At 39.6% G+C, this 26,130-nt stretch overlaps 1 pseudogene; it reads right to left on the reverse strand.

Moving 5' to 3' along the window:
* Nucleotides 1-11,125, reverse strand: part of LOC100614157 (protein phosphatase 1A-like) — a 122,275-nt pseudogene extending 111,150 nt beyond the window's left edge.
* Nucleotides 11,126-26,130: the final 15,005 nt, after the last annotated feature.

Consider the following 26,130-nt stretch of genomic DNA (forward strand, 5'->3'; position numbering starts at 1 on the left):
ATCTCACTTCTCCTATGAGAAGTTTCTTTTGATGAAAAACTTATACCCCCCGGGATATCTCTGCTACATATACTTTAGCCAGCAACCCAAGTCAGGCCTGAAAGGCAGCAAACATTGGTCTAAATTGATCTTCATCTATATATGGTCTTATATTTGTTCAATCATTCTGTTTTCACTGACCATATGGCAAGATGAGAAAAATAGGAAAAAAAAATATCAATTTGTGGTTAGTATCATCTAACTTTGAAAATAGTAGTCATAGCAACATGTTATTTCTTAAAAATCACCTCATTGTTTTTATTACCTCATACATAATTTGAAATTGAACACTTATTAAATATTGTTGATTACTATAAGATGAGCCTACAGACAGTAATTACAGTGTTGTCTTCAGGCACAGCTGAGAAAGAGCTATGTATAAACAATAATGTTGCATTTTGTCTCTGTGGTACAAAAATATAATGAGTCAATTACTGTAAACTTGGCTTTTAAACTAAGAATCCTCACGGAAAACAGCTCAGTAGGAAAGAGGAAGACAAACCATTTGTAAACTATATGGAACTTACATTTTTAAGCTATTTAAATAAGAGGAAAACATGAGTGATGAAAATATACTGGTTTGAAAATTCTACATATATCATTAGTGATTATACTAAATGAATCCACAGATGCAAAACATTAAAAATATTATGTCTGTGAGTATACAGTGGCAACTCAGTTGACATGATAATTCAAGAAAGAGGAGACAACACTGGGTGGGTTTGCTAAATAGCTCTAATTCCTCAAACTCCAGTATCTTGATTTTATTCTCTGTCATATTAACAACTAGAAGTATTCCCATTTACAAAGAATGAAATGTGTATTAGTTAGGGTTCTCCAGAGAAGGAGAACCAAATGGATATATACAAAAAAAGAGAGAGAGATATCGAAAGAAGTAGAGCTGCATCAAAGAGGATTTATCAGGGGAATTGGCTCAATTGATTATGGTGGCTGAGAAGTCTCACAATATGGCATCTGCAAGCTGGAGAACCAGGGAAGCTGGTGCTGCTTAGTCCTAGTCTGAAGTCCTGTGAATCAGGGAAGCTGATGGTGTGACTCAGTCCAAGGCCTAAGATCTGAAAATCTAGATGTTTGCTGGTCCAAGTCCCAAAGTCCAAAGCTGGAGAATTTGGAGTTCTGATGTCCAAGGGTAGGAGGAAAAAGGTGTCCAAGGAAGAGGGAAAGGGAGAGGGAGAAAATGAGAATAAATGAATCTGTCTTCCTTCCTTCCTTCCTTCTCTCTGCCTTTTTATTCTATTTAGGCCTCCAACTGATTCTATGCTGCCTGTTTACATAGAGTTTACACAGAGTGAGGGTGGAGCTTCCTTACTCAATACTGATTCAATACCAATCTCCCTCATAGACATACCCCAAAATAATGCATTACTAGCTATTTGTGTATCCCTTAGTCAGTCAAGGTGACACCTAAAATTAGCCATCACAGAATGTAATCCAATGATTACAGCATATCTGAAGAGCAAGGTCAACACCAAACCCTCATTACTGCAAGTTGAGCATGAGATGTCAAATCTATTTTCACATTAGAATAGAAATATGTATAAATCTATTTAACTAGCCTTGATTTTATATTATATTGTTTCTGTGAGAGACACACCTCTTTTTTAAGTTTTTTATTATTATTATTATTTTATTATACTTTAAGTTCTAGGGTACATATACCCAACGTCCAGGTTTGTTTACATAGGTATACGTGTGTCATGTTGGTTTGCTGCATCCATGAACTTGTCATTTACATTAGTAATTTCTCCTAATGCTATCCCACCCCCAGCCACCCAACTCCCCGACAAGCCCCAGTGTGTAATGTTCCCTGCCCTGTGTCCAAGTGTTCTCATTGTTCAATTCCTACCTATGAGGGAGAACATGCAGTGTGTGGTTTCCTGTCCTTGTGATAGTTTGCTGAGAATGATGGTTTCCAGCTTCATCCATGTCCCTGCGAAGGACATGAACTTATTCTTTTTTATGGCTGCATAGTATTCCTTGCAGTATATGTGTCACATTTTCTTAATCCAGTCTAACATTGATGGATATTTGGGTTGGTTCCAAGTCTTTGCTATTGTGAGTAGTGCCACATGAAACATACGTGTGCATGTGTCTTTATAGTAGCATGATTTATAATCCTTTGGGTATATACCCAGTAATGGGATTGCTGGGTCAAATAGTATTTCTAGTTCTAGATCCTTGAAGAATCACCACACTGTCTTCCACAGTGGTTGAACTAATTTACACTCCCACCAACAGTGTAAAAGTGTTTCTATTTCTCCACATCCTCTCCGGCATCTGTTGTTTCCTGACTTTTTAATGATTGCCATTCTAACTGGTGTGAGATGGTATCTCATTGTGGTTTTGATTTGCATTTCTCTGATGACCAGTGAGGATGAGCATTTTTTCATGTGTCTGTTGGCTGCATAAATGTCTTCCTCTGAGAAGTGTCTGTTCCTATCCTTTGCCCATTTTTTGATGAGGTTGTTTTTTCTTGTAAATTTGTTTAAGTTCTTTGCAGATTCTGGATATTAACCTTTTGTCAGATGGGTAGATTGCAACAATTTTCTCCCATTCTATAGGTTGCCTGTTCACTCTGATGGTAGTTTCTTTTGCCATGGAGAAGCTCTTTAGTTTAGTTAATTCCCATTTGTCTATTTTGGCTTTTGTTACCATTGCTTTTCACCTTTTTTACTGGAACTACTCTTAGCGGCCCAACTGGGACCTCAAGGAAATTAACGGTGATGGGCTGTCCTGGCTTGCAAAACTGTAGGTGATTTTCTTCTTGACATAATGCCTAATTGGCAGCCCTGGGAAAAGGGCACGTATCTCTATTCTTTAGTTCAGAAGTATATCATATTATCAAGGAAAAGGAAAAATAAAACTTTATGCATTGTAACATTTTATAATCACCTCTCAGAATTTGGCTCCTTCTGTCACGTAAATCTGATTTCTAAAACTGATAAAGACTACACATAAAATGGATGTAGACACATTTCACTTGTGAATATTGATCCAAAAGTCCTAAATAAATTTTTAGCAAACAGAATTCAACAGTACCTAAAAATATAAACCACCATGCACACGCAGTAGGTCATGCATGGGAAGCTGAGGCAGAAGGATTGTTCGAGACCAGGAGTTTGAGACCAGCCTGGGCCATATAGTGAGACCCTATCTCTACAAAAAAAAAAAAAAAAAAAACATTAGCTATGTACGATAACACACACCTGTAGTCCTAGCTACTTGGGAGGCTGACGTGGGAGGGTTACTTCAGCCCAGGAGTTCGAGGCTGCCATGAACTATGACAGTGCCACCGCACTCCAACCCAGGCAACAGAGAAAGGCCTTGTCTTTAAAACAAAACAACAACAACAACAACAACAAAATATATATATATACACACACACAGATATACATACACATATACATACATACACACACAAATATATACACATATACATACATTTATATATCATATGAACATGTAGCATATATTAATCTAAAGATGTTTCAAATGTAGGCAATTTGTTATAAATTCATCATATTGATAGCTCTGAGAACAAATAATACGATACTCTCCATAGATGCTGAAAGAAAATTTCATGTGATCCAATCACCATTCATGAAAAAAGAAAACTTAATAAAATAGCAATAATAACTCTATAAATTTATGTATAATCAATCAATCAATCAATCAATCAATCATCTATCTCAGTCTGAAGCCAGTGTTTTCTTTAATGGGAAAACCCAAAGCTATTGGCAGTATTGCCATCACTACTTACTATCAAATTGGGGGCATTACACAATGTATGTTTAATATGTAAACATAAAGAGTAAAGAATAATAGTTAAGGGTAAGAATTGAAATAAAAAAGTAAAATTACCTCTATATGCAGATAACGTAACATATATCTAGAAATCCCAAGAGAATTATTAAGAATAAACTGCTATTAATACAAACATTAAGATAATTGAGAAGGTAGCAGGATACTAAGTTAGACACAAATCAAAAGTCTCTCAATATATAAAAATCAACTAAATGATACAATGAAAGTGAAGACTCAATCTATAATAGAAAAATGATACAAAATCTGGGAATAAATATGTAAAAATCTATATGAGGAAAATGTAAAAACAGAGAGAAACACAAAAATACACTTGAAGAAATTAAAATACATTCTAAGTTTTTTTATAGAATGCATTTCTCAGTTAATTTATTGTTTCAGCATGGTCCAAAGGAAAATATTGGTAATTTATTTTTGGAGTTAGACAAGCTGATTTTAGAGTTCACATGAAAAAAAATAAACAAGCAAAAATATCTAAGGAAATCCTGAAAAACAAGAGTGATGAATGTCAGCCCTACTAGATATTAAAGCATAATACAAAATCTTCATAATGAAAACACTCTGGCATTAGTTTAAGAATAAACGTACCCAGGAAACAGCAAAGAAAGTGCTGAAATAATCCAACTGCATATAAAAAATTATTTTATCGTAAAGCTGGCATCTAAATCACTTGAGAAAAGCCCGTGCTTTTAAGAAACTTTCGTTAAAACTCAATCAACTTTTGGAGAAAGATAAAACTGGTTATTTACTTTACCAATAAGAAATAAAAGTGAAATCCTAAGTCCCTCAACCAACTAAATGAACCCCTTCTTGGCCAAGGGGACGCCAGAGGAACCTTGAAAACAATCCATGACCATGGTGGGATAGGAGGTCAGACGTGACTCACTGAACTCCCTCCCTCACTGACTGCCATTAAGTTTTTTCCCCTAAGGTTTAAACAGAGACAGCCTTTTTGAAAGAGTCACTCCACCCCTGATATCAACCAAGTGCCTGACGCTGCCTCACTGGCATTGCAGTTTCCATGAAACAACCAACTAGCATTTCTTCCTGATAAGAGACCACCGACCAGAGTGGTTCTGGCCAGTCTATAGAGGACGTACACAAAGAGTTACCTTGTCCTCTGCTTCATCTTTTGACATCAGAGGGCCAAAAACTCTACCCTCAGATCGTACCAACGCCTCCATTTTTTGAACATGGGTCCCATGAAGAGGCAGGAAGCCCAGTCGCGCATGCACAGGTTTCTCCTCTCATAACTATTCATGACTCCTCCCATAGCTTATTGAATACATGTATTTGGCCACCTCCTTCAGTGTAAATCCCTGCCTTTTTCTTCTGACCTGTTTCCTACTTCTAGCCAAAGGCTGTGCTTGCCAGCCAGCCTGTCAGAATGGCCACCTGCAGGCTGCAACCCTTTATAAGAAATAAAGCTCTCCTTTCCAGATTTATGAGCCTCGTCATTCTTCAGTTGACAGCAAGTAAACAGAATATGATTCGATGAATCAGATGTCTGTGTTAAAGAAAACCATACAAGTACTAGAAGAAAATAAAAGTGAATTTGTTTATAATCCGAGAGTGGGGACGTTAGTTATTTATATTTATGAATAAAGTATAGAAAAAATAAAGACTGATTTACATTTAATACAGTGAATAAAAATTCCCGCATGGCAACAACGACAAAAAGTCGGAAGATGAATGACGAAGTAAAGCAATATATTCAAAATTCATAAGACAAAGGGCTAATACCTGAAATACCTGAAGTACATAGGGTTATTAAAAACTAAAAAAAGACTGAAAGTCTTGCAGAAAATTGGCGAAACATATTGTTCACCAGAAAAAGGAAAACAATTCTCAACTTCATTCCTAATAATAGAAATGTAAATTGAAACTACAAAAATAATGTTTCTTATCTGTCCAATTGCCAAATATAATTTTAGAAATTGATAAGTATTCTGATGGTAAAGTTGTGGGAAAATAGGCATTCACGCATTGCGGGTGGGAGAGCAAAACTGCTCTCATGTTCTAATGTTTGATCTAAACATTGATCTAATGTTTCATGATCCTAAATTTCTCAGAATGGAGTTGCTTACGACAAGTGAGTCAACTTACAGTAAAATTGCTGATGTCTCAGAGTAATAAGCATATATATGGTGGACTGAGGTGATAAGAGGACACCTCCTATGGCCAGGCACCCCAAAGATCAGACAAGAGGAGACTGAGATAATGGCTACGGACATTCCTGCAGAGGGCCATAAAAACTGCAAAGACACTGACCATGGCCAAGAAGACTGCAGAAGCTCTGCCCATGAGAACTCAGAGGTCTCTTTCCCAGTGGCTGGGGGAGAAGAGCAGTGACCCCCACCATAGTCCGTGTTTGGAGGATAACCAGACCTGCTAGTGTGTCAGTCAGTAAGCTGGTTTCCCAAGTCACTCACCATGGCCCCTTCCCCCTCTCTCTTATCACTGCCTGTGTGTGTTGGATATATTTGCATGGTTGTTGGTATGTGAAAGCCATGCAATGAACTGGGAATTCATAAGCATTTAATTGGCCACCGAGTCATGAAACTTCCTGGCCCCCAGGTCAGAGTTGGCACAAGTAGGCTGATTCAAACCTGACATGAGAAATATGTGGAAGAGGATTTGGTGGAATATCACGCAATTACAGATACATCTATGGTTTTGTTAGAGGCATTTGAACCAGAGCAACTCCATCTTGAATAGGGGCTGGGTAAAATGAGGATCAGACCTGCTGGGCTGCATTCCCAGAAGGTTAGGCATTCTTAGTCACAGGGTAGGATAGGAGGTCTTCAGGACTGACATCACAAAATACAGGTCATGAAGTCCCTGCTGATAGAATAGAATGCAATAAAGAAGCCACCAAAACCTGCTAAATCCAACCTCGCCATGGAAGTGACCTCTGGTGGTCTCACAGTTCATTATGGCTAATTACAACGCATACACGTGCTAAAAGACACTCCTGCTAGTGCCATGACAGTTTACAAATCCCATGGCAACTTCTGGAAATGATCCTTTATGGTCTAAAAGGGGGAGGAATCCTGAAGTCCTAGAAATACTCACCCTTGTTCCAGAAAACTCAGTAATAATCCACCCCTTGTTTAGCTTATGATAAAGAAATAACCATAAAAATAGTCAACCAACAGCCCTTGGGGCTGCTCTGCCTAAGAAGTAGGCATTCTTTTGCTTCCTTACTTCCCTGATAAACTAGCTTTCACTTTACTCTATGGACTTGCCCCCAATTTTTTCTTGCACAAGATCCTAGAACCCTCTCGAGTAACACTTTGACCCAGCAATCCCATTTCTAGAATTCTATCCTCAAGATACACCTTCATGAACACGAAAAACAATATTGTCAGGCTGATCTCAAACTCCCAGCCTCAAGCAATCCTCTCACCTCAGCCTCCCAAAGTGCTGGGATTACAGGCATGAGCCAGCTACCATACCCAGCCTGGGAAGCCATTTAAGTCATTAACATGAGAGTCATTTGCTTTTTAAAAGTAATCATGGTGTAGTGTAGAGAACAGAGTTTAAGGAGCAAGACTGCAGAGACCTATTAAAAGGCTACTAGGATAATACTTAATTTGGAATGCCACACTGCCAGAAAGCAAAGGGTCTTTAGGTGCCACAGTCTTAGGAATTTTATTGGTCATGTTATAAAATACACACTATAGGAGTTAAGGAGTGTCATATACCAGAACTGACATGGAGAAGGATTTGCACAAGATTCGTTTGAGTTCCTGAACACCTACAGCTCTCTGGATGTCTTCTCAGTATAACCTCCCCAAGGTGGCCGTCTTTGATCAGAGGAGCCAATTGCTGCTGCTGTGGGCTGTCAGACAGGAAAAGCTTTTCTTCTACCCTCTGGGACAATACTGAGTTTCCATGTTTTGGGAATTATCTTGCTAATCTAACAAAAGACAGATTAGGAAGAGAAAATACAGTTTACTCAGTATGTACACAAGAGCTTACAGAAAATGTACCTCAAAAAGGCAGTTAGAATTTGAGACTTACACACCAACACAATAGGGAAGGGGTCGGGGAGAAGGGCACTTATGGAAAAACAAAGAGCTTTCAGGAAAGATAAATGGGCCTTTAGGAAAATAGATGGGGACAAGATAGTTTTGTGACAATGTCTATTTCAGTGATTTCTCATCCAGGTGCTGACTTCTCATCTCTGGCAAGAGGAGTCAATCTTTTCTGTTTGTTTAACTCCTGTGGAGGGGATTTATGACAGTTGAGTTATTTTGGGAGGCTCTGCTTTGAGAAATATAAGGAAAGTTAAAACAAAAACAAAAACAAAAACCTACAATATCTCTTGCATCTGCTGATTCTCAAATATCTTCAGCTCAAAATAATCTTTATGCCACAACAATGTTACAGGAAAGGGGTCCCGCTCCATATCCCGAGAGAGTTCTTGGACCTCCCATAAGAAAGAATTCAGGGCGAGTCCATAGAGTAAAGTGAAAGCAAGTTTATTAGGAACGTAAAGGAATAAAAGAATGGCTACTCCACAGGCAGAGCAGCCCCAGGGGCTGCTGGTTGCCCATTTTTATGTTTATTTCTTGATGATATGCTAAACAAGGAGTGGATTATTCATGCCTCCCCTTTTTAGATCATATAGGGTAACTTCCTGTAGTAGCCATTGCATTTCTAAATTGCATTTGTAAAAAATCATGGTGCTGGTGGGAATACAGCAATGAGGACGGCCAGAGGTAACTCTCACGGACATCTTGGGTTTGGTGGGTTTTAGCTGGCTTCTTTACTGCAAACTGTTTTATCCGCAAGGTTTTTATGACCTGTATTTTGCGCTGTCCTCCTATCTCATCCTGTGACTTAGAATGCCTTAACCATCTGTGACTGCAGCCCAGGTCTCAGCCTCATTTTATCCAGCTCCTATTCAAGATGGAGTTGCTCTGGTTCACACACCTCTGACAATAGTGTCTTCTGGATCCCTTTAGGGCCATAGCCACACTCCTTGCTGACTCATGCCAAACATTAAATATTACATATTGTATTAATATAATAGATATATTGGAAAAACAAAAACAAAAAGCAAACAACAACAAACTCTCTAAAGCATTTAAAGTGGTTTATTCTGAACCAATGTAAGTGACCATGGTCCTGGGAATAGTCTCAATAGGTCCTGAAAAGGTGTGCCTAAGGTAGTAGGATTACAGGTTGGTTTTAAACAGTTTAGGGACAGAAATTGTATGTCAAATCATAAATCAATTCATAGAAGGCATACATTAGTTCAGCCTAAAGAGGCAGGATATCTTGAAGTGGGGCTGGGGTGGGGGGCTTACAAGGCATAAGTGAAGTCTGAGATTTTCTGGTTGGCAATTGGTTGAAAGAGTTAAGCTTTGTCTAAAGGTTGATGTCAGTACAAAGAAATACTTGAGATAAGATAAAGGGGCTGTGGAGACCAAGGTTCTTGTTATGTAGATGAAACCTCCAGGTAGCAGTCTTAGAGAGAATAGATGGTAAAAGTCTCTTTTTGGACCTTAAGATATGTCAGGCTCTTAGTTCATCTCTTCTAGATCTGGGAAAGATGTGGCCGCTTTAATGGAAATTCCCTACAGATGCAAATTGCCCAGACAAAATACATGGTTTTGCAGGGCCATTTCAAAATACGTCAAAGAAGTATATGCTTGGGTAAAATATTATAATTTCCTTCAGCATCTGCTATCTGTCATGTGATGCTATACCACAGTCAGTTTCGAATTTGGAATTTTATTGCCACAAAGAGTCTGTTTTGTCAGTCTTATTGAGAGGTGACAATGTGCTAGCAGCCCTCACTTGCTCTCGGTGCGTCCTTGGCCTCGGTTTCCACTCTGGCCACGCTTGAGGAGCCCTTCAGCCTGCTGCTGCACTGTGGGAGCCCCTCTCTGGGCTGACCGGGGCTGGAGCTGGCTCCCTCTGCTTAAGGGGAGGTGTGGAGGGAGAGGTGCGGGCAGAAACAGGGGCTGTGTGTGGCGCTCGTGGGCCGGTGCAAGTTCCCGGTGGGCGCGGGTTCGGTGGGCCCCACACTCAGAGCGGCCGGCCAGCGCCACCGCCCGGACAGTGAGGGGTTTAGCACCCAGACCAGCAGCTGCGGAGGGGGAGCCACGTCCCCCAGCCCTGCCAGCCCGCCTGCGCGAGGCTCAAATTCTCGCAGGGCCTCAGCTGTCTCTCCATGGGGCAGGGCTCAGGACCTGAAGCCCGCCGTGCCTGAGTCCCCCTGCTGTGGGCTCCCGTGCAGCCTGAGCCTCCCGAACGGGTGCTGGCCCCTGCTCTGTGGCGCCCGGTCCCATGGACCGCACAAGGACTGAGGAGTGCAGGCGCGCCCTCGCGCCTCGTGGGACTGGCGGGCAGCTCCACCCATGGCCCCAGGGAGGGATCCACTAGGCGAAGCCAGCTGGGCTCCTGAGTCAGGTGGGTACTTGGAGAACTTTTATGTCTAGCTGGAGGATTGTATATGCGCCAATCAGCACTCTGTGTCTTGCTCAAGATAGGTAAACGCACCAATCATTGCTCTGTGTCTAGCTAATCTAGTGGGGACTTGGAGAACTTTCACCTCTAGTTAGAGGATTGTAAATGCACCAATCAGCACTCTGTGTCTAGCTAAAGGCTTGTAAACACACCAATCAGTGCTCTGTGTCTAGCTAATCTGGTGGGGACTTGGAGAACTTTTATGTCTAGCTGGAGGACTGTAAATGCACCTATCAGCACTCTTTGTCTAGCTCAAGGTTTCTAAACACACTAATCAGTAACCTGTGTCTAGCTCAAGTTATGTAAATGCACCAATTAGTGCTCTGTGTCTAGCTAATGTAGTGGGGACTTTGAGAACTTTCGTGTCTAGCTGAGGAATTGTAAATGCACCAATCAGCACTCTGTGTCTAGCTCAAGGTTGGTAAATGCACCAATCAGCACGCTGTCAAAACGGAGCAATCAGCTCTCTGTAAATGCACCAATCAGCAGGATGTGGGTGGGGTCAGATAAGCGAGTAAAAGCAGGCTGCCCCAGCCAGCCTTGGCAACCAGCTTGGGTCCCCTTCCATGCTGTGGAAGCTTTGTTCTTTTGCTCTTTGCAATAAATCTTGCTGCTGCTCACTCTTTGGGTGTGCACTGCCTTTCTGAGCTTTAACACTCACTGCAAAAGTCTGCAGCTTCACTCCTGAGGCCAGCGAGACCACGAACCCACCCGGAGAAATGAACATCTCCAGACAGGAGGAACGAACAACTCCAGACATACCGCCTTAAGAGGTGTAACACTCACTGCAAAGGTCTGCAGCTTCACTCCTGAAGCCAGCGAGACCACGAACCCACCAGAAGGAAGAAACTCCAAACATGTCCGAACATCAGAAGGAACAAACTCCGGATACACCATCTTTAAGAACTGTAACACTCACCGCGAGGGTCCTTGGCTTCATTCTTGAAATCATTGAGACCAAGAACCCACCAATTCTGGACACGTTATGATTTCTATTTTAACGCTAATGCTGGGCAGTTGTGTCTGAACTCCCAAAGGAATGGGGTATAAGGAGTCATCTGTTTGACCTCCTTTCTTTTCCCATCATGACTGGGAATTCAGTTGTTTTTTTTTTTTTGAAAAGGCGTCTTGCTCTGTCCCCCAGGCTGGAGTGCAGTGGCGTGATCTTGGCTCACTGCAAGCTCTGCCTCCTGGGTTCACGCCATTCTCCTGTCTCAGCCTCCCGAGTAGCGGGACTACAGGCGTCCGCCGCCATGCGTGGCTAATTTTTTGTATTTTTAGCAGAGACGGTTTCACCGTGTTTGCCAGGATGGTCTCGATCTCCTGACCTCATGATCCGCCCCTCTCGGCCTCCCAAAGTGCTGGGATTACAGGCATGAGCCACCGCGCCCGGCCCGGAAATTCAGTTTTCCAGGTTTGTTTGGGTCCACTTGTCACAGAGAGGGTTTGTTCAGTTGGTTGATGGGGGTTAAGGATTTTAGTTTTAGTTTACAGGTAGTTGAAAAATAGATATTTTTCCCCTTTTTCATTTAAATTCTTGTTTCACAGATATATTATAAAGTGGATAACTTAGGGCAAGGGCCAGCATTATGACCTACAGTGTTTTTTTGTAAGGCTTCAGAACTAAAGAAAAGCTTTCATAGTTTTTAATGGTTGAAAGAAAAAATGCAAAGAATAATATTTAGTGACGTGAAAATTACATGAAATTCAAATTTCAGTTCATAAAGTTTTTTTTAAATTGCAGCCTCATTCATTCATTTACATACTGTATATGGCTGTTTTCACACAACAACAGAATTGAGTAGTTGTGACAAAGACAGTGTCACACACATAGTCTGCAAAGCCTAAAATATTTACTATATTGCTCTTAAGGAGAAAGTTTGCCTAGGCTTGGTCTAGGGACACATTTGTTTCACAGGGACAGTCAGACTTGAATACTGGAAAGAAAATGGACAGAAGTTAGTTATTGTGCAGTTGTCACTTTATTTAAAGTCATCCTACCTTAAGATGAAAGTGCTTTAGCTTTCTTTGAATATAGGTATATCATGTGTGTATAAGCATAAGGTCCTCTGAACGGGCTACACCATGGTCGAGCCATTGTGACCCACACGTACAGGCCTCCTGGAGTCACAAAGCCTGGAGCAACAGGAAAACCACTAAAGAAGGAGAAACAGCTAGTTCCTGCCTTAACTGATTAACCGACCTTCCAACATTCCACCATTGTGATATGTTCCTGCCCTACCCAAAGTAATCCACTGACCTTGTGATACTGTGCCTTGTGACCTCCCCCCAACTTGTGACTATGCACCTTGTGACATTATTCCCCTGCTGGAAAAAACGGCCCCTAACTGTAACTTTCCATTGTTTACCCCTTACCTATGAAACTAACTCCAATCCCACCACCCTCCGCTGACTCTCTTTTCGGACTCAGCCCGCTCGTACCTGAGTGAATAAACAGCCTTGTTGCTCACACTTAGCCTGTTCAGGGTGTCTCTTCAATTAGATGCGTGCAGAACAGTAAGTACATGATGTCATATGACAGACAAATTCCATACTCCATAACGGATTTCCACAGTAGATGCTGATTTTTTTCTTTCTTTCTTTCTGATTGGGCTATGGGAATCATGACACTCAGGTTTTTCACCTTTCCAGGCTTCCTTGTAGCTAGGGCTGGCAATATGACCTAATTTTGGCCAATGAAACATAGGTTGGGGAATGTAAGTTTTAAGACCTGGAAAACTTTTGCTTTCCTGATAAATAGGTTTAAAAGTTTCCAACTTACTCCAGTTTTCTAAAGTTTCCCAATTACTCCACTTTTCTAAGTGTACTCACTGGTTCTTCCAGCTTTGAATGCAGAAGTGATAGCTGAAGCTGTAGCCGCCATGCCATGGCCATGAGGCAAAGTCAAGGGAATAAGAGACGTCAACCATGACATCTTTGAACTGCTGAGCAAGAAGGACCCTCAGAAAAAGAGTACTAGAATTAGCTCCAGTAAGTATAGGTCCCATATCATCTGAGACTGCACAAACTTCCTGAAAACAATAAGATTCATCCACTCTCTTCCTGAAACGACTAAGCATTAATTCAATGGCATCAATCTCCTGGCATCATACAAGTATATTTATTCACATATAGACTAATACTGAAAGTGAAAAGCTAGACGTAGACTAGCCTTAGAGGTACTGTCTACAATCTTTTCTCATGCCTTCTTTCTCCTTATGCCTTCTGAGGCTTTAAGTACCTTTGTCTAAGCCCTACTCTTTGATTGTTTTATTTTTTCATTCACTTTAAGCGCTACGTTTTGAATCTATTTCCTTTTCTTCTTGTGCCAATGCTAATTCTTTCTTCTCTGCTTAATTAATATGTAGCAACTTTTTATTAACAGCAACCAATATACTGTTGGCAAATTGCACATTGTAGTGTCAGAATGATGCAGGCAACATTCTTTTACACTAACTCCAAATCTCTGCCAATCTATCCTTTTGGTAATTTTCATCCCATGTTATAAGCAATAGTTTCAAGGTCTTTCTCTCCCTTAGGAAAAGAGGTTCACAATGAAGTGCTTGTTCCTTAGGGATGTAAAACAACATTTAAGGAAAAGTCTTACTTTTGGAAATAATACAACAAACCTGTGGCACATGGATTATTTTAGTACCTGAGTATTTCCTGATTAATATTTTAACCTATTTCCAATTTCTCAGAGGACTTTCGGCATGTAGAGATAGCTATTAGCCCAATTTAATACTTTCTCTACTTCCCCAAAGCCCGTCAAGAAAGTAAAGAAACAATAAATTTTATATAAAAAAGCTGCCAAATTTACAAATACAGAGTTCATATCCAGAAAGTTCTATGAGATCGTGACAAGAGGCTCATGAAATCTTCACATAAAACCTGGGTTCTTAATCATTCACAGCAGTCCAAAGGCAGGTGGATTGCTGACTGTTATTTCTGATTACAGTACCTAATGGAACCACCATATTATGCACCTAATATTATTTCCTAGCTATTTTTGTTATGGTCCCAGAGTTGTTCAAACAAAACACTAACAGACAACACAAAACATTGCAGCCATTTCAGTTTCAGTGAAAATGCACTCATTTTTGAATGGCATAAAATATGCTATACATATGTGCTATAGGAAACCAATTGTATTATTTGCATAACCATTCAAGAAATTAAACATGCAACCATCTAGCTTTAAGGGCACAAAATAATTTAATGCGCCAGTGATACAATTAACAATATCCGGTAAGAAAATTTCAAAATTGGGAAGAATTAAATTCCCCAATACAAACATGCCATTTCTTTTAAAAAAAATTGTATTTTTTTGACAAACAATAAGCCAAATGAAATGAGCTAGTTCACAGTATTTGAGAAACTTCCCTACTTGCCTCTTTAAAACTTTAGTTGTTGTAATCTAGGTTTTGGTGGACTTATAACCTGCCTTAATTTTTAAATATATCTGAGGGGGAAAAAAAAATCTCCCAGAGACAAATTCCCACAAAATCAAGCCAATTCCCATAAATGGGTGAACTCCCACTGAGACAGTATGGCGTTGTTTCTTTTAGTCTTATGCAAGGACAGATAAAGTAACAATAAACAAGCATCTTTGAAACCAAGTATTCTAAAGAAAGGTCTTCTCTGCTGTTGATTTTGGGCAGGCAGCAGGGACCTGTATCAATGCAGCTCTCCTGCAGACCCTCACCTATAAAGTGCAGGAGGTTTTTCCCAATTTAGAAAAGAAAAACATCAAGTAAACAAAAAAAGATTTAACCACAGTAAATTACTCCCTTAGAAAGAAAAAATGTATATATATTTTTTAATGTATAAAGCAAGCTGACAAGTACTTTGTGTTACTCAGGGTAATTTGGTTGTCTGTGAGAGGATATGCAACTTGAGCAAGTTAAGCAAACTGAGAATTTAGTGGGTTATATTGGTAACCAGAAACCAAGCCACAGAAAAAGCAGGGAGACATCTGGAGATAGGAAGCCCTGTATCCAAGGACTCGAACAACTGAAGGGCTTTCTCCATGTTTCCTACACCTGCTGGTTCTGCAGCTTCATTATGTCAGTTTGGCTTCTTTACGTCTTCATAAGTACATGGTCTTGAAATCAATGAGGTTATTCTTAGCACGTAAGAAGGGAGGTCAGAAGTTTGAGACCAGCCTGGGCAATATGGTGAAACGCTGTTTCTACTAAAAATACAAAATTAGCTGGATGTGGTGGTGTGCGCCTGTAGTCCCAGCTACTTGGGAGGCTAAGGCAGGAGAATTGCTTGAACCCCAGAGACGGAGGTTGCGGTGAGCCGATATCATACCATTGTACTGCAGCCTGGGTGACAAGAGTGACACTCTGTCTCAATAAATAAATAAATGAAAGAAGGCAAGGCAAGGATGAGGACTGTCTTTCCCTAGGATGCGTCTCTCTTTGAACCATTTCCCATAGCCAAACAGATGGAGTAATAGGATGGGAGTCACTTGTATCTGATCCTTGTGACCACTACGGTAAAATACTGCCATTGGCAACCTCCATCAGAGCATTGTCAGAGTAAGAATGCAGGAGTTGGCTGGGTGCGGTGACTCACGCCTGTAATCCCAGCACTTTGGGAGGCTGAGGCGGGTGGATCACGAGGTCAGGAGAATGAGATTTTCCTGGCTAACATGGCAAAACCCCGTCTCTGCTAAAAACACAAAAAATTAGCCAGACGTGGTGGCATGCGCCTGTAGTCCTAGCTACTCGGGAGGCTGAGGCAGGAGAATCGCTTGAACCCAGGTGGCTCACTTGCAGTGAGCCAAGATCACGCCACTGCACTCCAGCCTGGGTGACAGAGTGAGACTCCATCTCAGAAAAGAAAAAAAAAATTGCAGGAGTCACCTAAAAGAAATTGAAGTTCAATATGTATCAAACTATTTATACACATATATTAACATCCATTAAAGTTTATACAATTTGGGCTTTTTATAATAGAGCCATATTTGTTCAAAGCAATGTTTTCTTGTGTGTGTGTATGTTTTTTTTCTTTTTTTGGAGATGGAGCCTCTCTCTGTCACCCAGACTGGAGTGCAGTGGTACAATCTTGGCTCATTGCAATCTCCACCTCCTGGGTTCAAGCGATTCTCCTTCCTCAGCCTTCGAGTAGCTGGGATTACAGACACACACAGCTACATCTGGCTAATTTTTTGTATTTTAGTAGAGACAGGGTTTCACCATGTTGCCCAGGCTGGTCTCAAACTCCTGAGCTCAGGCAATCTGCCCACCTGAGCCTCCCAAAGTGCTGGGATTACAGGCATGAGCCAATGAGCCCAGCAAAAAGCAGTATTTCCTTAAAGAAATGAAGTATTCAAAAATCTCCTTGGTCTACTTTTCAAGCAAAACATGATGACTAATTTTCAGGCTGTACACATTGTGCTGGTTCTTAAGGTTATTCCTCAAGTTATAAAGGATGAGAGAAACACATTTGGAGAAATAGATTTGAGGAAAATTGTAAGATATGAGTCTGAAGTCTGGTGAGATCTCAAGGGCATTTTCTATGTTCCTAAAGTGACTGATCCTTTGTTCATATACCATCACACAGGCCATGCCAACCTTGCAGTGGCCTTACCTCTGCCCTTGCATTTCAAATTTGCAACATGGCCACTATTTGCAGCCCTTCCCAGATAAGCTGAGACTGCCAAAAAAAGCACTTGCCCTTTTTAACTACCTCAGACTAAAGGTGAGTTAATTAAAAATAGGATGGTTTTCCCCTCTTCCAATTTTCCTGCCCTTTTAGACAACTCAGGCAAGAACTACATTAATTAAAAGAAGGTGGTTTCCACTCTTCTGATTTTCCTAGAGGTTAGAGAACTCCTTGTTACTCTATGTGAGACTAACGAGGGAAGTTGTTTCTTCACCTGTTACTTCTTCCCGGTTGTACTAGGAGACAGAAATTTGTCCCTCCCCTACCGTACAAATCGCAATTCATCCACACCCTGAAAGATCCTGTTATATGTCCTAAGCATTCCTGACCCTGGATGAAAACTTGCAGGGATTCCAGCTTACCCTTGGCTCTTCCATAGGCATACTGTGTGGTTTATCACAAAAAATAATCACAATTTTTTTCCCCTTCCTATTTGCTCCCATTGGTAGTGACATTCATACTGTTTGAGCTAACTTCAACGACTTGCTTTAGCAAATGGTATATTAGGAAATGTGACAGGAAGGGAGGCTTAAAAAGCTTTGTGCACTGGGTCTTTCTCTTGGTGTCCTGTGCCACTGGGAAGAGCCCAGGCTGCTCTTCTGGATGATGAAATGTATGTGGCCCAGTCATGCCAATCACCCCAACTCATAGCCAGGCCCATCCCAGAGGCAGAGAGGCTGGGGTGACTACAGTCACATGTGTGAGCCCAGCTGAGCAGCCTAAATTGCCAACACCCAGAATCATAAAATAAATGGTGGTCATCTTAAGTTTCTAAGTTTTGATGTGGTTTTTGCACTTATGTAACTGATACAAAACGCTGTCACTGGATGTTGGCAGATGGAGCACTAGAGTCATGTGACTCAGGCTACCCAGCAGTTTGTGATGCCTCCCCTTAGCCGCTTTAAGTCTCTGCAGTGGCCGTGACCAGGTGAGGCACTGCAAGCTTATTTCTCCTCTTTGGGGTACTGTCCAACCCTCTACTGACCCCTCCTCCTCACTAAGAAGAGAAACTATAAAACAAAGACTATGAACAGACAAGTTGGGACTGCAAAATGAACCACAACTACAGAAATGAGAGTAGCCATATGGAAACTGGAAACAAATATGAAAACTTAAAGGAGCATAATGATTCCAGACCACTGGTCCATTTAACTTAAAAAAAAAGATGATTCTAATGTTGGTTGAATTGTCTAATCATAAAAAAGGATGGGTATCTCTCCAGTTAATTGTAAAATCTTAGAGTAACAGCAAAATCATAATCAATAAAATATAGACTTTTAAAATAATTATACTTTACATTGCAATTGTTGATCAAATATTAGCAAGTAGAATCCTGCAATATATAAAATGATGGTTGCGTCAGTTTCCAAGGACTACCATAACAAAGTACAAAAAACTACACAGCTTTATTTAACAGAAATTTGTTCTTTCTGAATTGGAAGCCAGAAGTCCGAAATCAAAGTGTCAGCTTTGTGAAGCCTGTAGGGGAGAATCTGTTGCATGTGTTTCTCTCAGCATCTGGTATTTCTGGCAGTCCTTGTCATTACTTGGATTATAGGTGCATCATTCCAATCTCTGCCTGTCTTCACATGGTGTTCTCTCTGTGTGTCTATCTCTCCTATTTATTTCATAAGGACATCAGTCAAATGGGATTAGGGCCCACACTGATGATCTCATCTTAACTTGGTTATGTCTGCAACCCTATTTCTAAACAATGGCAAATTAACAGGTACTTGGGTTTGAACTTTAATATGTCTTTCAGAGGGACACAATTCAACCCATGAAAATGGTATTAGAGCTAAAAGGTTTAATTCAACAGTGGAAAGGTAGTTCAATATTAGAAAATATAACCAAAAGTTCTTATAACAAAATTAAGATTATTTGGTAATGTAAATAAATGCTGAAAGAGTATATAAACCAAAAAGTATCTGAGACAAGTCTCAAACAATTTAGAAGTTTATTTTGCCAAGGTTAAGGACATGTCTGTGGCCCAGCCTCAGGAAGTTCTGATGACATATACTCAAGGTGGTCGGGCTTGGTTTTATAGTTTTTTTTTTTTGTTTTTTGTTTTCCAGACAGAGTCTCACTTTGTTGCCCAGGCTGGAGTGTAGTGGTGTGATCTCAGCTCACTGCAACCTCTGCCTCCCAGGTTCAAGTGATTCTCGTGCCTCGGGGATTACAGGTGTGTACCCCTACACCCAGCTAATTTTTGTATTTTTAGTAGAGATGGGGTTTCACCATGTTGGCCAGGCTGGTCTCGAACTTTTGACCTCAAGTGATCTGCCCACCTCAGCCTCCCAAGATGTTGGGATTACAGGTGTGAGCCACTGTGCCTGTTCAAGGAGACATAAGACATGAATCAATACATACGAGACAAACAGTGGTTTGGTCTGGAAAGATGGGACAACTCAAAGAAGGGGTGGGGCTTCCACATCATCGGTGGATTCAAAGATTTTCCAATTGGCAACTGGGTGAAAGAATTTACTTAAAGACCTGGAATCCATAAAAGGGAGTGTCTGGGTTAGGATAAGGGGTTGTGGAGACCAAGGTTCTCATTATGCAGATGAAGCCTCCAGACAGCAGGCTTCAGGGAGAACAGACTGTAAATGTTTCTTACCATAATTAAAAAGGTGCCAGACTCTTAGTTAATTCTCTCTTGGGTCAGGGAAAAGACCTAGAAAGGAAAAGGGACTCTCTAGGGAATACAAATTTTTTTCCCACAAGAGACAGCTTTGCAAGGCCGTTTCAAAATATATCAAAGAAATACATTTTTGGCAAAATATTTCAATTTATTTAAGGGCCTGCTGTCAAGTGATGCTATAGTAGAGTTGCACTGGAATTTGATGTCTTATTGCTACATGAAGTCTTAAGATCTCTATTTTAATGTGAATGCTGATCAGTTGTGCCTGAATTCCAAAGGGAGGAGGGTAAAATGAGGCATGTCCAACCACTCGTTCCCATCATGGCGTGAACTAGATTTTTAGGTTAACTTTGGAATGCCCTTGGCCTAGAGGCAAGGTCCATTCATATGGTTGGGGGGTGAGTGTGAGGAGGCTTAGAAATTTACTTTTAGTTCACAAGTAATTATTATAAATAAGAATATTTCTTATAAAATCTCTCAGAAAAACAAGAGGAGCAAGTTGCTGAAGTATGCTAAAAATATTTTTACTATGTTAACCACAGATGATATTCTAAATAATGTAACACTAAAAGTATTTCACTAAAATCACAGTGCATAAAGCAGTGGCCTCCAACACTGTTAACATTTATTTAAAATGATCATGAAGGTACCAGTGGATTTAGCATGAGAAAAAAAATGAAGAGTTGGAATAAGTATTGTAAAAGAAGAGAGAGAGAGATTTTTTTTTTGTTGATGATATGTTTGCATATCTAGAGACCACATCCAATTTAAAAACAAAAAGACAAAAGGACAAAACCTAAAATAAAAGAGATTTTGATAAGCCACCTCCCTGAAGCAGAGCCTCCTGGGTGACTGAAGTAATGTGTGAGCACAGCTGAGTCCAGCAGAAGAACCACTCGATTAAGCCCAGTCTAATTAATATACAATATTATACTCTACAATATACAAATATCAATACATTTTGTTCAAACTAATAATAAGTACTTGGAGACGGAGATGAAAGAAAACCCCATTTCATTCACAACAGTTATAGGGATTTACATTAAAAAACTATAAAATAACACTGAAGTACATAAACAAGGTTTGAAGGAACTAGAAAGATACATATGTTCTCATAGCAGAAGTGTTATAGTGTGTTATTTCTCCTAAAATTTATAATGCAATTCCAATTAGAATTCCTCAAAATGATTCTTTTTGGCATGAGACAAATTATTTTATAGTTCATATACTAAAAGGGTAAATGCTCAACCATAGTAGATGAAAAGAAAGAACAGTAGAAAAGACTTTCATTACTAGATATATGAAAAAATAATCCACTTTAATAAAATCAATGCATTATTAGCATTAAAATAGATACTAGATCAACAGAACAGACAATTCAATCTCTCTCTCTCTTTATGTATGTAATATATAACAATAGCATTACATTGTTTCAAAGAGAAAAAATTTGATATACAATGATGATACTGGCACTACTAGATCTCCATTTAGAAGAAAATAAAGGTAGTTTCCTATCATGTTTAAATATATGAATGTAGGAAGAGGATGAGAGAAAATAACTAATGGTTACTGGGCTTAATATCTGGATAATTAAATTATCTGTGCAATAAACCCCCATGACAGGAGTTTACCTATGTAACAAACCTGCACTTGTACCCCTAAAATTAAAATAAAAGTTAAAAAAGATACAAATATAAAATATAAAACAACAATAACAAAAACACCTCTAGTAAAAAATCTTGGAACTCTATTTCTACAATCTAGAGGAGAGGATCCTTCTTAATTAAGTCAAAAATCCAGAAGTTCTAAAAGATGAATAACTATAAACAAATGAAGTATAACATTTGTACTGAAAAAGATGCCATGTTTCTATAAACAAATGGAATTTTCCTACATACAATGAAATGAAAGTTTGTATGAATAAAAATTAAGTTTGTATGAAGAATAAAATAAAAACAGAAAGACAAATGTAGACAAATATTTGTTTAAAAATTATTAAAATGTATAATTAAAAATTAAAATATTTAATTAAAATTTAAAATACTATATAGCACATTTGACATGCTAAGCAGTATTCCAAGCGCTCTACCTGTATTACATCATTTATTCTTACAACAATCCTTTTAGGAAATTATTAATTGTCTTAGTTTGGGCTGTTGTAACAGAATATTATAGATTGGGTGGCTTACAAATAACAGAAATTTATTTCTCACAGTTCTGGGGGCTAGAATTCTGAGACTGGGGTACCAGCATGGTTGGGTTCTGGTAGGGCTTCTTCTGGGTTGCAGACTGTCAATTTCTCCCTGTGGTCCTCACTTGGAAGAAAAGGGCTGGCTAGCTCTCTTGCTTCTTCTTATAAAGAAAGGCACTAGGCCAGGCGTGGTGGCTCACACCTTTAATCCCAGCACTTTGGGAAGCTGAGGCAGGCAGATCACCTGAGGTTGGGAGTTCAAGACCAGCCTGACCAACATGGAAAAATCCCATCTCGACTAAAAATACAAAAAATTAGCTGGGCATGGTGGTGCATGCCTGTAATCCCAGCTACTCGGGAGGCTGAGGCAGGAGAATCGCTTGAACCCAGGAGGCAGAGGTTGCGGTGAGCTGAGATCACATGCCGTTGCACTCCAGCCTGGGCAACAAGAGTGAAACTCCATCTCAAAAACAAACAAACAAACAAACAAACAAACAGAAAGGCACTAATCCCATTCATGAGGGCTCCACCCTCATGACCTAATCACCTCCCAAAGGCCCCACCTCCTAACACCATCATATTGGGATTAGCATTTCAACATAAGATTTTGGTGAGAAATAAGATTTTTGGCGGGGACATGGGGGCAAAAACATTCAGTACATTGCAATAATCCTTTTAAAGCCACTTACAATATTACTCCTCTAATCACAAAACTTCAATGACTGATGTGACTCTCCACTCCTCCACAATGAAATGTAAAGTTATGCTGAAATTCAAAGCACTTTACAATGACCCAATTTCCCTTTGTGGTCTTGTCTCCAACTATTCCCTTCCATGAACTGACTAGGAAGTTTCCCGTCTTTATGTCCTTACTTCCGTGGTAAATTCTGCTTGGGATATTTGCTTTTCTAACTTGAAATCAGATGGTTTTCTCCAGCTCTACTTTCTCCTTGTCATCTTTCCTGATCTCAGATCAGATGTAATCTCCCCTATATTCAAGCCCTTTAGGACTATGTTGATGCTTTTCTGTGTGCACATAGCAAATTCCCTACCGCTCTTTGATAACAGAAAATATATTTTACTTATCTCTGAAGTGAAGTAAAAAAATATTTTTTAAAATATTTTATCTTGTATAATTATAAAATAATCATAATAATAATTATAAAATATTATAATTATAAATTATAAAATATAATTATAAAATATTATAATTATAATAATTATAAAAAATAATTATAAAATAATAAAAGTTACATAAAGGAAGTATTTAAAATACATGTTACCAATATTCCTAAGGATATTAGGAATCAGGAGCCTATCATTCTATGTCACATATCTGCTTGTGTGGATTTTGTCAAGACATTAAACAGGTTTAGGTCGTTTTCTCCATCTGTGAATGGAATAAAAATCTGAGCATTGTCTTTGCTATATACAGTGCGACTGTAACACTTCGTGACTCTGCTTTGTAAATGGAGAGTGATTTGAAAATACAAACATTTTATGATAGATAAGACTAGCTGTTTTCTAAGACTTAGTATTCTGCAAGATGTTAATGTTATTTTATTTAAATAAAAGGCGAATAACTTGCTCATCTACATTTGATAAATGCCAAATTTCATTTCTGGAAAATCACAATCCATTATACTTTATTAAAGAGTGTAAATTTGTTCATTAAAAAGACCTGCCTAACTTTTTGTAATATTGTGTTTACCAAACTTATTTAACAAAGAGATGTCTCTCATCTTTTTTTTTTTGAAACAGTAGTATCCATTAATCCTTGGAAGAATTAATGTTACCCAATAACCTATAGTGAGCCATTTGGAACGAGACACTAAAAACTTAACCTTTCATGTAAATCAAAATAAAAAACTATCAAGCCCTTACTGTCTGACAGAATGTTTAAAAATGGCCAAGTGTGGTGGTTCACACCTGTAATCCCAGCACTGTGGGAAGCTGAGGCGGGCAGATCACCAGAAGTCAGGAGCTCATGGTCAGCCTGGCCAAAATGGTGAAACCTTATCTCTACTAAAAAAAAAAAATACAAAAATTAGCCCAGCATAGTGGCACACGCCTGTAATTTCCGCTACTCAAAAGGCTGAGGCAGGAGAATTGCTTAAGCCCGAGAGATGAAGGTTGCAGTGAGCCGAGATCTTGCCACTGCACTCCAGCCTGGGTGACAGAGAGAGACTCTGTCTAAAAAAAAAAAAAAAAGTTCAAAAATGCAAATCATCGGCTGGGCGCAGTTGCTCACACCTGTAATCCTAGCACTTTGGGAGGCCCAGGCAGGCAGATCACGATATCAGGAGATCGATACCATCCTGGCTAACACGGTGAAACCCTGTCTCTACCAAAAATACAAAAAGTTAGCCAGGCATGGTGGTGCGTGCCTTTAATCCCAGCTACTCGGGAGGCTGAGGCAGAAGAATCGCTTGAACCCGGCAGGCGGAGGTTGCAGTGAGCCGAGATCGCACCACTACACTCTAGCCTGGGCAACAGAGCAAGACTGTGTCTCCAAAGGAAAAAAAAAAAAAAAAAAAGCAAATTGTCTGTATAAATCACTACTGGGGAGTTAATTTCATAAACTGGGAGATATTCTACCTTTTCTTGACCCGCATGCTGCTACATACTATGCTGGAGCAGTAATTTCCTCAATGTTACCCCGGTGGCCACAAGGAGTCAATACTTCGTTCAACATAGTTAATTCACCCCCTGAATGTAATTTACACAATGGGGTAATATAGGTGAATATATAGTTCTTTCTGGCTTTACTTAAATTTATAAAACTAAATGATTCACAAAGGACAAATTATCAAGCTGTACAGGCTAGCAATCATCCATTTAGTGCAGAGTTCTTTTAAAAACAATTTTTGACGGTAAATAGTATTACAGCTTCTTGAAACACACATAAAAATATGATCTTATAAGACTTCTGAATTACTTTTTTAAAATCCCATTATTTTTATTCTGTACATTGGACCCATCTTAATGATATTTAAACCTTAGGATTCGATTGGCTTCTTCCAATTCGCATGTGGGAAGGACATTAGAAACCTATTTGTTTACATGGAGTTGGATAGATGGATGGTTTAAGTTTTCTTCTGTACCTAAGGGTATGGCAAAGATATAAACATGGGAGAAAAGTATATTTATGTGAAAAAAAATCATACAATGGAGATTTTTGTTTTATTTCACCTTCCACTGTACCAAAATATAAACTTCAAATATCTCATTTTTTTCAGTTTTCTTAAAAGGAGTGGTAATCACTGTTTCATGGTATTCAGGAATACTCTTTTAACAGTGTGTTTTTTCACTCTTTTTCTGCCTCATCTCTGTGGAGGCATACTCAGACTCCCAGCATTAAAAGTCATTGATTAGTGTGGAGATTTCAGACACAAACCTGAATGCTCTTTATTGAAGCTTATCCAAATACTGAGGGAAGCCTAAGGAGCTGCAGAAAGCCTCACTGCTGATTCTCATTTGCCTGCTGGAAGTTTGAGCTCCTCCTTAGGGCATTTGATACACTGCCACTGTGGAAAATCACAGCTTAAAAGAAGAGTGTCTCTCTGTGGGAATGGTGCTCAATACATATTCATTGAATGCATAAATGATGTTCTGCTTAATCACATATCACTGCTTTCCTATCCTATTTCAAAACAACAACCACAAAACACCTTCACTCTCTGTCCTGCTTGGTGTTAGGACAAGTCAGATGTCCTTAGACTATCATGAAAGGTCTTTCTTAATGTGGATATTTGATATTTTGGCCATATGATGGAGAACAGAGGAGGAAGGAAGGGATGGCACATTAAGCAGAGTTATCTAAAAGTGACCTTGTAAGTTCATGCAGGGTTTCCTGGACAATGAGGTGGTTAAGACCCGAGCTGTCTCTTTTCCTAGAGCAAAAGGGCTAAATCCAAGCAACTCAGTCCCCACAAACCTTCACCTCCAGGAGCAGGAGCTTCCTCTCTGTATATTTTGCCCCCAGCAGAGAGGACTGGTATACCAAGGAATGCAAGCTCTCCAAGAACAGGGCAGTAGGCGATTCCAGAAAACTCTTATAAATAGCTTGCCTGGCACAACGCAGCCTGTTTGTTTCTTCATTGTCGTGACTCCTTTCCTTAGAAAAGAGATCCATGGTGGGAGGATTCTTGTAATGCATTAGAATCCTTTGTTTGTCTCTCAGAAATTATGGCTCTGGCAAGCCTCTCCATCTGATGATAGAGAGGTCAAGAGATCAAGTATATTTCTGCCCTGACTC

The sequence above is a fragment of the Pan troglodytes genome, chromosome 7 (assembly GCF_028858775.2).
Source record: "Pan troglodytes isolate AG18354 chromosome 7, NHGRI_mPanTro3-v2.0_pri, whole genome shotgun sequence".
Lineage (NCBI taxonomy): Eukaryota > Metazoa > Chordata > Mammalia > Primates > Hominidae > Pan > Pan troglodytes.